This window comes from Aythya ferina (genome assembly GCF_964211825.1).
Source record: "Aythya ferina genome assembly, chromosome: Z".
Taxonomy (NCBI): Eukaryota; Metazoa; Chordata; class Aves; order Anseriformes; family Anatidae; genus Aythya; species Aythya ferina.
The window spans coordinates 51,986,483-51,998,055 of NC_140299.1; positions in this window are offsets into that span (position 1 = coordinate 51,986,483).

Consider the following 11,573-nt stretch of genomic DNA (forward strand, 5'->3'; position numbering starts at 1 on the left):
AGTGGCAAGAGTCCATGCAGCTGCAGCAATAAAAGAATTTCTGATAGGGTTTTATAGGATGAAACAATATTCTGCCTACAGGCTTCAGAAGTACTGATCATTTCTACTCCTTGCAGTACTGTTTTATGGCCACCGAGTGGCATCAGGTTCATTACTAGAAAGTAAAAACAATTCAGAGTATCTTTTGTGTGATCAAGGGGAGGGAGGGAAATAAAATACCAATGACCACAACAAAGTGACATGAAAGAAAATCTTAGTTTGGGCCATCAGCATGTGGCAGTGCCTACACTGCAGCAACGTCTACCGCTGTGCCTGCCACTCATGTAAATAAAACCAAGTTTTCTAAAACGCTAGCAATGCTACCAGTCCTATCATGTGGTAGATCTGGCAATGGCTACCTGAATCTTTACTCAGATCCTCAAATACATACTGCATCCTCTTCTGGGAGCTCTTTGCTGCACCTGAAGCATTTCTTTCCAAGGCAGAGTTAGCTACTGTGAAGGTGAATCACCAGAAGACACCCTTGCAGCCATTAGGTGGGAAACGTGTTAACTGACACAGCTACATGAGAAAGAAGTTCTAGCGTACTTTCTACCTCCAGTACCAGCAGGAAATAAGAGGAAATAAAAAGTATTTCTGAGCTTGCTGCTAACCAGGGAGAGATTCCTGAGATTCCTATGCATTCAAGGTAGCAATTCTCTGTCTCACCAGTGTGTAGGACAGAGGCACCAACCAAAGAGAAATCAGATCAAGGAACATGGTCTGTGTAATAAAAGTAGAGTAAGAAATAAGAAAACTTAAAATTGGTCATTGATTTTCCAGCTGTCCCAGATGTTTCAGAAATAATTTAAAGATAACAGAGGATAAGCACCTCTGAAATAATCCTGTTCATCCTTGGATCAAATATGCTGATGCTGAGAGAACTCTAGCAGTGTGAGAGAATGGTATTAGTTTGCAAGCTAGTTATATTTGGTGTGTGATTGTGTGTGTTACCTAGTTATACATTTGTTCAGTGTTTTTTTTCTGATTTTAAACTGGAAGGACAGATCTGTCTTCCCTCATTTTGAAAAGGGGAGAAAAGCAAGACCCAGGAAACTACAGGTGAGTCAGTCTCACCTCTGTTCCTGGCAAGATCATGGAGCAGATCCTCTTGGAAACTACACTAAAGCACATGGAAAATAAGGAGGTGACTGTTGAGAGCCAGCATGGCTTTACTAAGGGCAGGTCATGCCTGACAAACCTGGTGGCTTTCTGTGATGGGGTTACAGCATTGGTGGATAGGGGAAGAGCAACTGATATCTACCTGGATGTGTGCAAAGCATTTGTCATTGTCCCCCATGATGTCCTTGTCTCTAAATTGGAGAGAAGTGGATTTGATGGATGGACCATTCGGTGGGTAAGGAATTGGCTGGCTGGTCACACTCAAGGAGTTGTGGCCAACGGTTCAACGTCCAGGTGGAGACCAGAAACAAGTCGTGTTCCTCAGGGGTCAGTATTGGGACTGGTGCTGTTTAACATCTTTGTAGATGTCATGGACAGTGGGATTGAGTGCACCCTCAGCACATTTGCTGATGACCTGGACAGGCATGAGAGGTGGGGCTGAGCAAACCTCATGAGACTAAGACTAAGTGCAAGGTCCTGCATCGCAGTCAGGACAATCCCAAGTACAAATAGAGGCTGGGCAGAGAATGGATTGGGAGCAGCCCAGAGGAGAAGGACCTGGGGGTGCTGGTTGACGAGAACCTCAACACAAGCCAGCACTGTGCGCTTGCAGCCCAGAAAGCCAACCGTATCCTGGCTGCACCAAAAGCAGCGTGGCCAGCAGGGCTGGGGAGGTGATTGTCCCCCTCTGCTCTGCTCTTCTGAGACCCCAGCTGGAGCACTGTCAGCTCTGGGGCCCCCAGCACAAGAAGGACATGGACCTGTTAGAATGAGTCCAGAGGAGGCCACAGAGATGATGAAGGGTCTGGAGCAGCTCTCCTATGAAGACAGGCTGAAGGAGTTGGGGTTGTTCAGCCTGGAAAAGAGAAGGCTTCGGGCAGACCTTACAGCGGCCTTCCAGTACCTAAAATAGGCCTATGGGAAAGCTGGGGAGGGACGCTTTGTTAGGGGGTGTACTGATAGCACAAGGGGAGGATAAGGGGTAATGGTTTGAACCTAAAAGAGGGTAGATTTGGATTAGATATAAGGAAGAAATTCTTCACTCAGAGGGTGGTGAGGCCCTGGCACAGGCTGCCCAGAGAAGCTGTGGATGCCCCATCCCTGGAAGTGTTCAAGGCCAGGCTGGATGGGGCTTTGGGCAACCTGGTCTGGGAGGAGAGGTCCCTGCCCATGGCAGGGGGGCTGGAATTAGATGGCCTTTGAAGTCTCTTCCATCCCAAAACATGCTGTGATTCTATGACTCCATGATTTCTTGTTGGTAGGCTAATTAAATAAATAAAAACAAAAAACTGAGCATGCTGTGCATATAAGAAATGTAAAGATGGACTGATTAGAATTCGGCTGTGTTGTTTGAGTGTAAAGCTCAATATTGACACAAAGCAGAAGCCTGACCTGATTCTGTTGCCCAAGGAATGTTAGCATTACCTCAAAAAATATCACTCTAGACACTTGCTGGTTAGCTTCCCAGCTTCCAGATGTGCCAGAGTATATTTTGGCAGGATTAATTGTCCTTTCCAACATGATACTTATAAATTAATACAAATATTTTCTGAATTTTCTTCAGAAAACATTCCAGCTATTAATGAAGCTGCCACATTTTTAATTCTGAAACAGCTGTGAAAGTTTGAGATCTTAGCATGTTTGTCTGCTGTTCTTGATGGCTGCCTTCAAGCATGTCATAATTGATCTTGGATGTACAGTTGTTCTTAGTCAATTCCAGTCAAAGCTGAATCCACCACAGAGCATTAGGCAATAACAGAGAGAAGTAATGAAGAAAGTTGGTCTTAAAGTGAGTGCACGTTCAAATCCTTATTTCCACAGAGCATGACATCAGTAACCTTTTACTCCCTAGATCTTATAAAAACTGTGGATAACCTGAGCTGGAGCTGTCATACCTGATTCACTTGATGAATTCATTTTATATGGCAATTACGCCAATTTAATTTTTGAAGAGAAGGTATGTGTACCTAGCACAGAAACATGGCCTGGTTTCCCGCTGATGAAGTTATTGGTAAATGTGGGATATGTTTATTTCTCAATTACTGTGATTCTACAGGCCTTGACTTGGAATGTAAAGGTGGAGCCTTAGGTAAAAAAGGGCAGGCATTACTTATTACTTATTATTACTTAATGATCAGCGTGCCTCAAAACTCATACACCTGTACTCTATTTCCTAAAACAAGGGAATTTGAACTATTCCTACTCTATGGGTTGCTAGATTTAAATTGCCTTTTTTAGACAATTTCTCAAACTCAAGTCTATGCATCAAAATGAAGTCAGGTTAAAACAGCAGTCTTTGCTGCACGCAGAAATGGACCTTCCCATTGTCTGCTGTAATCTGACCTTGCCTGTGATTTGTGGTCATCCACTATATCTAGAAGATTTGGTCACTTGACTCCTGAGTGCTCCATTTTTTCATCCCTGTTTAGATTTCAGCCTTTGCATAGCACATCATGTGCTTTAGCAGCTTAATGCAGCCCAGGATCCTGTTGGCCACCTTTGTGTCACACTGCTGACTCATGTTCAACTTGGTGTCCACCAGGACCGCCAGGTTCTTTTCTGCAGAGCTGCTTTCCAGCTGGGCTGTCCCCATCATGTCCTGATGCCTGGGGCTGTTCCTCCCCAGGTGCAGGACAGCTTATTAAACAGGGATGATTTCTAGAGTGGGCCTGAAATCTTATTTTTCTTTACATCACAGCTGCATCATTAGATGTATCACTCTATGCCTTGTTCACAGGACTTAGGTTCCAGCACTCTGCTCACAGGATCGAATTGTTAATGTTCATAGGGACTCCTGGAGACCATCTGGTCCAACCCCTCCTGCTCAAGCAGGGACACGTAGAGCAGGTTGCACAGGACCATCTCCAGATGCCTTTTGAAGATCCCCAAGGAGGAGACTTCACAGCCTCTCCGGGCAACCTGTGCCAGTGCTCAGTCACCTGCACAGTACAGAAGTGCTGATGTTTAGATGAAACCTATTACGTTTTAGTTCATATGCAACTCTTGAGTAGACGGGATCACCTCCTTCGATCTGCTTGTGATTGCATAATGCAGCCACGGATCCTGTTGGCCACCTTTGTGGCACATTGCTTGCCCTTTTTCAACTTGGAGTCCACCAGGACACCCAGGTCCTTTTCTGCCAAGCTATTTTCCAGCTGGGTGGCCCCCAGCATGTCCTGGTGCCTGGCATTATTCCTCCCCAAATACAGGACTTTGCAATTCTCCGTGTTGAACTTCATGATACTCCTGTCAGCCCACTTCTCCAGCCAGTCGAGTTGCCCTTGTTAGGAGCATGACCCTCAGGTGAATCCAACACTATCCCCAGTTTTGTGTCATCTGCAAATTTTCTGCGTGTGTGCTCTACCCCATCATACAGATCATCAATGAAGATGTTAAAAAGGACTGGACCCAGGCTGGACCCCTGGGATACTCTGCTCATTACCAGCCTCCAACTGGACTTTGTACCACTGACCACTGCCCCCTGGGCCTGGCCACTCAGACAGTGTTCAACCCGCCTCACTGTCTGCACACCCAGCCCACACATCATAGCTTCTCTGTAAGGATTTTATGGGACACAGTGTCAAAGGCCTGACTGAAGACCAGGAAGACAATATTCACTACTCTACCCTCATTGATCAGGCTGTTCATTTCATTATAAAAGCCTGTCAGGCTGGCCAAGCAGGACTTTGTTTTGGTGAATTGCTGATGACTACTGGTGATTTTCTTCTCCTTCATGTACCTGGAAATGGTTTCCAGGATTCGCTGCTCCATCACCTTCCCAGGTAATGACGAACTGAGGTGAGGCTGACCAGCCTGTAGTTTCTCTGGTCCTCCTTCTTGTCCTTCTTGAAGGTAGGAGTGACAGTCTTTAGTGTCTTATCTCATTCACCATGCTTGACTAAAAATAATTATTGTGTGGTCTCACAATGATATCTGCCAGCTCCCTCAGCACTTGTGGGTGGATCCCCTCATGGCCAGTTTGATTAAGTATTGCCCGACCTGATCCTCTTTCTCTAAGGACACATCTTCCTGCTGCAGTCTTTCCCCCTGGTCCAGGGAAGTCTACTAGCAAAGACTGAGGCAAAGAAGGCGTTCAGTACCTCAGTATTTACACTGTCCTGTTCAGTCAGGTTTCCTGTTTCATTCAGCAGGGGGTCCACGTTTTCTTTAGTTGTCCTTTTGTCACCTTCTCTTGTTCCAGTCAAGGTTCAGAGATGGCTTTCCCTTCACTATCGGCAGGCAGCAGCACATCGGAGTGCTGCGGTGCTGCTCTATTCCTACAGTGCTACATGGCTGCAGTGTTGGTCGTTATAATGACTTGTGGTTCAGCTCCAACAAGGATGGCAACAGCACCTTCTCTCTTCTCTAATTACATATATGATTCCCCAGAGTGTGTGCTCAATAAAAAATCTTCACCTTCCGTATTTTTATCTCTGTCGTTATAGTTAATTGACCAGTCTGACTTTGTTCTCCAGAAGGCGATAGTCTGTTCTGGACCTGGAAGCCTACTTCTGGACCTGAGAGCCTGATGAAATTAGGCCTACTACTGAAGACCTACTTCAGCTAACTTCCTGGGAATTTTCCAGAAAAATTCCATGTTACTAGTAGTCACTGCTAGCTAGTTTCAAGGTGATTGCCAGTAATGGTTGTCAATACATTCCATAAATATTTCTGTTACTTTAACTGTTATTGCATTAGTATAATGTATTGTTATATTAATTAGGAGTTTCAAATGGGGCTAAAGCCCACTGAATTAAACACAGTATCAGTATACAACAAGAGAAATATGCTTGCTTTCTCTATACTTACTCTCTATAAACAAAAAGTCAGGAGAAGCAGTGGTCTCAGCAAGGTCATCCCCCAGGTTAGGAGAAAACCGAGGTACCAGAGCAACACATTCTCTGGATTACACTACTTACCATGTTTAGCTCTTTTGTCAAATCCTCAGCAGCCTGATCTTGCCTAATACCTGCTGAACAAGGGAAGAAAGGGATACAGTAAGACCTTGTACAGTTCAGATCACCATCCAACCTAAATACCTCTATGATTCTATTCCCCTTGCAAGAAGTCCTGCTGGATGCACTGTTCTGTGTGTGCTAGATCCACTAATAGGGCATAAGCACAGGTCTTTAAAGTTCATTAGATAACAGCAGATTTTAGATGTTTTGGTACCTTCAAATATCTGGCCTGAAGGTAGCACAGGGTCTGGAATTATGGTTTGTCTGTTATCAAGCTCTTTGTTTAATCAGATGTATTCATGTACAATATATAAAAATACCCTTTGGTTTGGCTCATATCTGATAAGCTTCTGTGTTTCCCAGGGAAAAGAACAACAGGGGATATTTCCATGTGTATTATGAACAGAGGCTCCAATCAGCATGTGGTAATTTCAAAAAGCATATTTTATACATTCACACTTAATCTGTTAATATTGCCTTCCTGATTTTTTCTCTGCTTCTTCGTTTAGTAATTCCACTCACAGTTTTATTTAGAGCTGGTTTTGTTAAATACTGATATATATGTATATTATAATGCACTACTACACGTTCAGCGAATGAGATCTCACATATAGAGGAGCAATGCTAGCAAGATACTAATTTCTACCCTATCAAATAACCTCAATGTAATCTCCTCTCTGAAATGTAATGCAAATGCAGCTGAGTTCAAGACTGAACCTGAGATGACAGCTTTAAGACAGTCATTTTTCCTCCTCCATTTGCTTTCATAAAATGGTGTCCTGAGATATTCTGCTTAGGGCTGCAGGACTGAGCGAATAGTCTGCTCTGCATGAGAAGGGGGAGCTATGCTATTTAAGGTGGAGTACAGAGCAAATGTCTTTCTTCCATTTTTCCCTTTTCCTCCCAATAGCAAATAATTTGTTGTCACCAGAGGCAGGAGCTTTTTCTTAGAAACCACCATTCTGAATTTTTGCCTGAAAGGGGTGCAGAACAAAAAAAAAAAAAAAAAAAAAAAAAAAAAAAAAAAAAAAAGCCATTAAGGAAATGCTTAATATTCCCACCATACTCTTTTGGGTAGTAAAAAGCAATATTCACCAGATTTTTAGGGACAGCAGGTTCAGGCCCATCACTTGCTGGAAGAGTTGCAATGTCCCTTTCTCTCTCTTGTCATCTCTGCAGGTTTGCACATACACGCTGCACTTTAGTGATGTGTGGAAATGAGATGCCTCCTTCCAGCAGTTACCAGCTTGGAAGACAAAATGTACTTCAGGTCTGTCTGTGACAAATACAGTTAGCAGAGGCAATGGTAGAGCTGTGCATGCTCACTCCATTCAGAGAACCTGAGCTCACACCAGTGCTGCAGCAATGTCAGTATCCCAAGCAACAATCAGGGCTGAGGGAGGTGATCCTTACCCTGTTCAGCCACAGCTGGAGTGTTGTGTCCAGCTGTGGGCTTCCCAGGGAGAGATGGGGCTACTGGAGAGAGCCAGCTGGAGGTACACAGAGGTGATTAAGGAACTGGAGCATCTTATCTAGGAGAGGCTGAGAGATGGGACTGTTCAGCCTGGTGAAGAGATGTTTAAAGGGAAGCATCAATGAGTACAAGTGTACGTTGGGAAACAATGTAGAAGGAACTAGACTCTCCTCAGAAGCACCCATTGAGAGGATAAGAGGCAAGGGGTACAAATTAAAAACTTGAAAGTCCATCTGAACGCAAGAAAAAAAAATACTGTGAAGGCAGCCAAACATGGGAACAGGTTTCAGACTCTCAGTCTGTGGAGATATTCAAGGTCTGGCTGGGCATCCTGATCTGGGTAACGTGGCTTGAGCAGGGCTGTTAGACCAGATGATCCCAGGAGGTCCCCACCAAACTTAACCATTCTGTGATCGCCTAAACTCTACAATAAGGTTGCTTTAATCTTATGCAATTTTTCCATAACCTTTCTGTGTTTCCTCTCAGGGCTGTTCCCTGAACAATTCCAGCTGCAGCAAAGCAAAAAGCTGGTAAAACAAGGCTGGGGGCACCCGTCATCTCCAGCAGGAGGGGTCCCACATTTCCAGTTGTGTGTGCCTATCTGCAAACCCACTGCCCAGCTTCCAATAAATTTCAAGTGCAGCCCCAGCCTGGTTGGACAGATTTGCGTGTGTCAGAAGCTGTCTAGTGCCATAGCTACCACCTGACCAACAATTTGCAGACCGTACTTCAGCTACGAGGTACTGGGAAGGATTAGCTAAGGAGAAAGAAAAGCAACGTTCAACAGGAAACAGGCTTTCCATTGTGCCCCTTCATTGTATATTCTCCGTGCTCCCTTTTCTGCTCTGTAGCGCAGGCCAGTTTGGGACACTCTAAATTGTCAAGAGCAGCAAGGGGTTACCTACAGACGGCTTTTTTTGTTAACTGACTTGAACCCATTGTCTGTGCTCCCCTCTCCCACCCCCTCTCCTCTGTCCTCAGCACCCTCATCCCCAGCCCAGCTCACCCTCCACAGATCCCTTGCACTGTTTGGGTTCATGAAGTACAAATTAACATAATCAGATTAGCTGCATGGGGTTGTAGAGCTGAAAGGGAAGAAAAAGAAAAAGTGGTTCACAAAGAGAAGCCCTGAGGAGGGCAGAAGGGGGTGATATTGCTGTTGTGCTGTGGTGCTGAAAACTTGCACCTGCATCGCAAGCGGATCCTCTTCTCACTGAGGACTCTTAGATGGTATTAACGCATGGGAATCCATTGAGGGGAGGAGAAGGGGGCGCGGAGAGGAGAGGAGAGGAGAGGAGAGGAGAGGAGAGGAGAGGAGAGGAGAGGAGAGGAGAGGAGAGGAGAGGAGAGGAGAGGAGAGGAGAGGAGAGGAGAGGAGAGGAGAGGAGAGGAGAGGAGAGGAGAGGAGAGGAGAGGAGAGGAGAGGAGAGGAGAGGAGAGGAGAGGAGAGGAGAGGAGAGGAGAGGAGAGGAGAGGAGAGGAGAGGAGAGGAGAGGAGAGGAGAGATTAATTGAATTGTCTGGACTGGGGATGTATGGTTTGCTGACAGTAGAAAACATTGTTTGATTCCTATTCATCATGGAGAGGAGATCAGCTTGGTAATCTGGCCTATCAAGATAAGAGTTTTAGAATTTCTGCAGGAGACTGATAAGAGACATAGTAGGAAAAAAGCCTCCTGACTGGGGGTGGAGTTTTCTTTTTGTTGCTGTTGTTTTTCTTTTCTTTTCTTTTCTTTTCTTTTCTTTTCTTTTCTTTTCTTTTCTTTTCTTTTCTTTTCTTTTCTTTTCTTTTCTTTTCTTTTCTTTTCTTTTCTTTTCTTTTCTTTTCTTTTCTTTTCTTTTCTTTCCTTTCCTTTCCTTTCCTTTTCTTTTCTTTTTCTGGGCATTTTCTGTGTTAGGCTTGCATTGCTAAGAGTAGTAAACAATCTATTTGATTGCCTTAGTGCCTGCCCTAATTATCTCCATTCTGCCTTTGCTGGGAGAAGACCCTTCCCAGAGGACTCAAGACACAAATCCATAGCCACAGGTTTTAAACGCAGCCAAGGGCTTGGGGCCTTATATCCTTATATATTCAGGAACAAAGATGAAATGACTTGAAGGTGCCTGACTTAATAAGAGTCTTCAGATACCTTCCAGAAAAAGCTCCCTATCCAGAAAGCACCCCGGAAAGCAGTCAAGACAACACTACAGTGTTTTAAGTTGAGCCCTCAAGATCAACAGTCTTATTGACGATCTCAGCCCTAGATTTTTTCAGTGCTTCGGAGTCAGGATAAAAGCAAACATAAATGTCAGGGTAAGTCAAGCTTTCAGGCAGTATTTATGACAAGCCCCTGGCTGACTCGAACCTGCAGTTTTCAAGAAGAAATACTGTCTTTGGTTCCATTTACCTCAACAGCACATGGCCGAGACTGCTTGAAGTATTTAAAAGATAAAGTGGTAAAAAAACAAACTTTTATATTTTTATTATTTTACCAACACTTTATTTTTTTTTTAATAAGCAATTAATTTAACAAATATATTGCTAACTGAAATACAAAATGTATTTAGATATTCAGAAGTATAATCAGTATTTGTCTGCATTAGTTCAGTAGCCTCTGCTGATGGGAACCATTCTGGCAATGTTTGAAATTAATGGGAGATTTTACATCAGGGATTTCAGAATTACCTGACAATTTCACTTATCTGTTGATATAGCAGAAACAACGTGTTTTTTTTTTTCTTTTTTTTTCTTTTTTCTGTAGATGATATACAGAGCTGTAACACAGAGGAAGTCTATGCACCCACAACAAGAGTAGTGTCCATTCAGATGTGCCAGAAATGCAAGGATCATCCTGGACGCTTTCTCTCACTTTCACTGACATTTTCTCTTCTTTTCATTCTTGTCATTTTCCTTTTCCCTTAATCTGAAAGATTTCAAAGGAAAAATTTGTGTCCTGCCATTTGCACGTGACCTTACATGAACTTTAACAGCCTTCAAGGAGGTGGTGAGGGGAACACAAACACATACGCTTTCTAATCTGCTCAGCTCTGCAATTAAAAATTGATGGGTGAAGTCTGCCTGCAGAAGCTGCCTACCACGAGTTTCTCTCCCCGTCTTGGTGCTAGGGAACACCCACTGGCCTCCTGAGTGAACATGCAGAAATGTGGCCTGGGAGGCAGGACCATCCTCTGCCAAACACGTTGGCTGGGCGCGTTCGCCAGACAGCAGCTAGCCACTTTCTGTGCCTGTAAAAATGTTGGAGAAGGGTTTCCTCCGCATAGCTCAGGAAGAGGAGGCAGGACCGGTAGCTCCCTTCTGCACCACGCTGTTTCTGTCGCCTTTCAAGCAGTGGGAGCTTTTCCCACCCAAGCAGCTTGTGCCAGAGCTGAGTGTTTTTGGCAAAGCCAGCCTGTCAGGCTCACTTGCTGCGGTGAGCCAGCAGCCATCCTTGCAACTGGCAGTGAGCTTTTCCCGTTCAGACCCACAGAGATCACTGCAGAAAGCTGTTACTCATCTCATAGCAGGGCCAGATACGTCCTTCTGAAACACTTTTTACCCCACAGGCAGTAAAGCACTTTGGGTCACAGTCAGTTGGCCTGAGTTCCTGTGCCTGGTTGGCTCGGTGTAACAGCCTGCACTCCGAGTGCTTTTAGCCACTGAAGTTTCCTCTTTGTAATCTTCAGGTCTTTCCAGTAGATGTAAACCCTTGTACATTGCGAATTTAGTACTGTATAGTCTTGAATTGTGGGATTCTGTAGGTTATATTTTATGTGGTTGTACATCTACATATCAGGACACAGTAATTCTGCTGTGATTTGAGGAAGATGTAATCTCAGCTGCTGTTAGCCCTCCTCAGCTCCAGGAGCTGAGCACTGCTGTCTTCAAGGGTTTGCCAAATACAGTCACCAAGAGAAAAATTGATGCTATAAACCAACCCCATTGTAAACTGTGATCTGCATCCTCAGTTCACTTCTCTTAAGCTCAGGCAGGTTTCCTGGGCA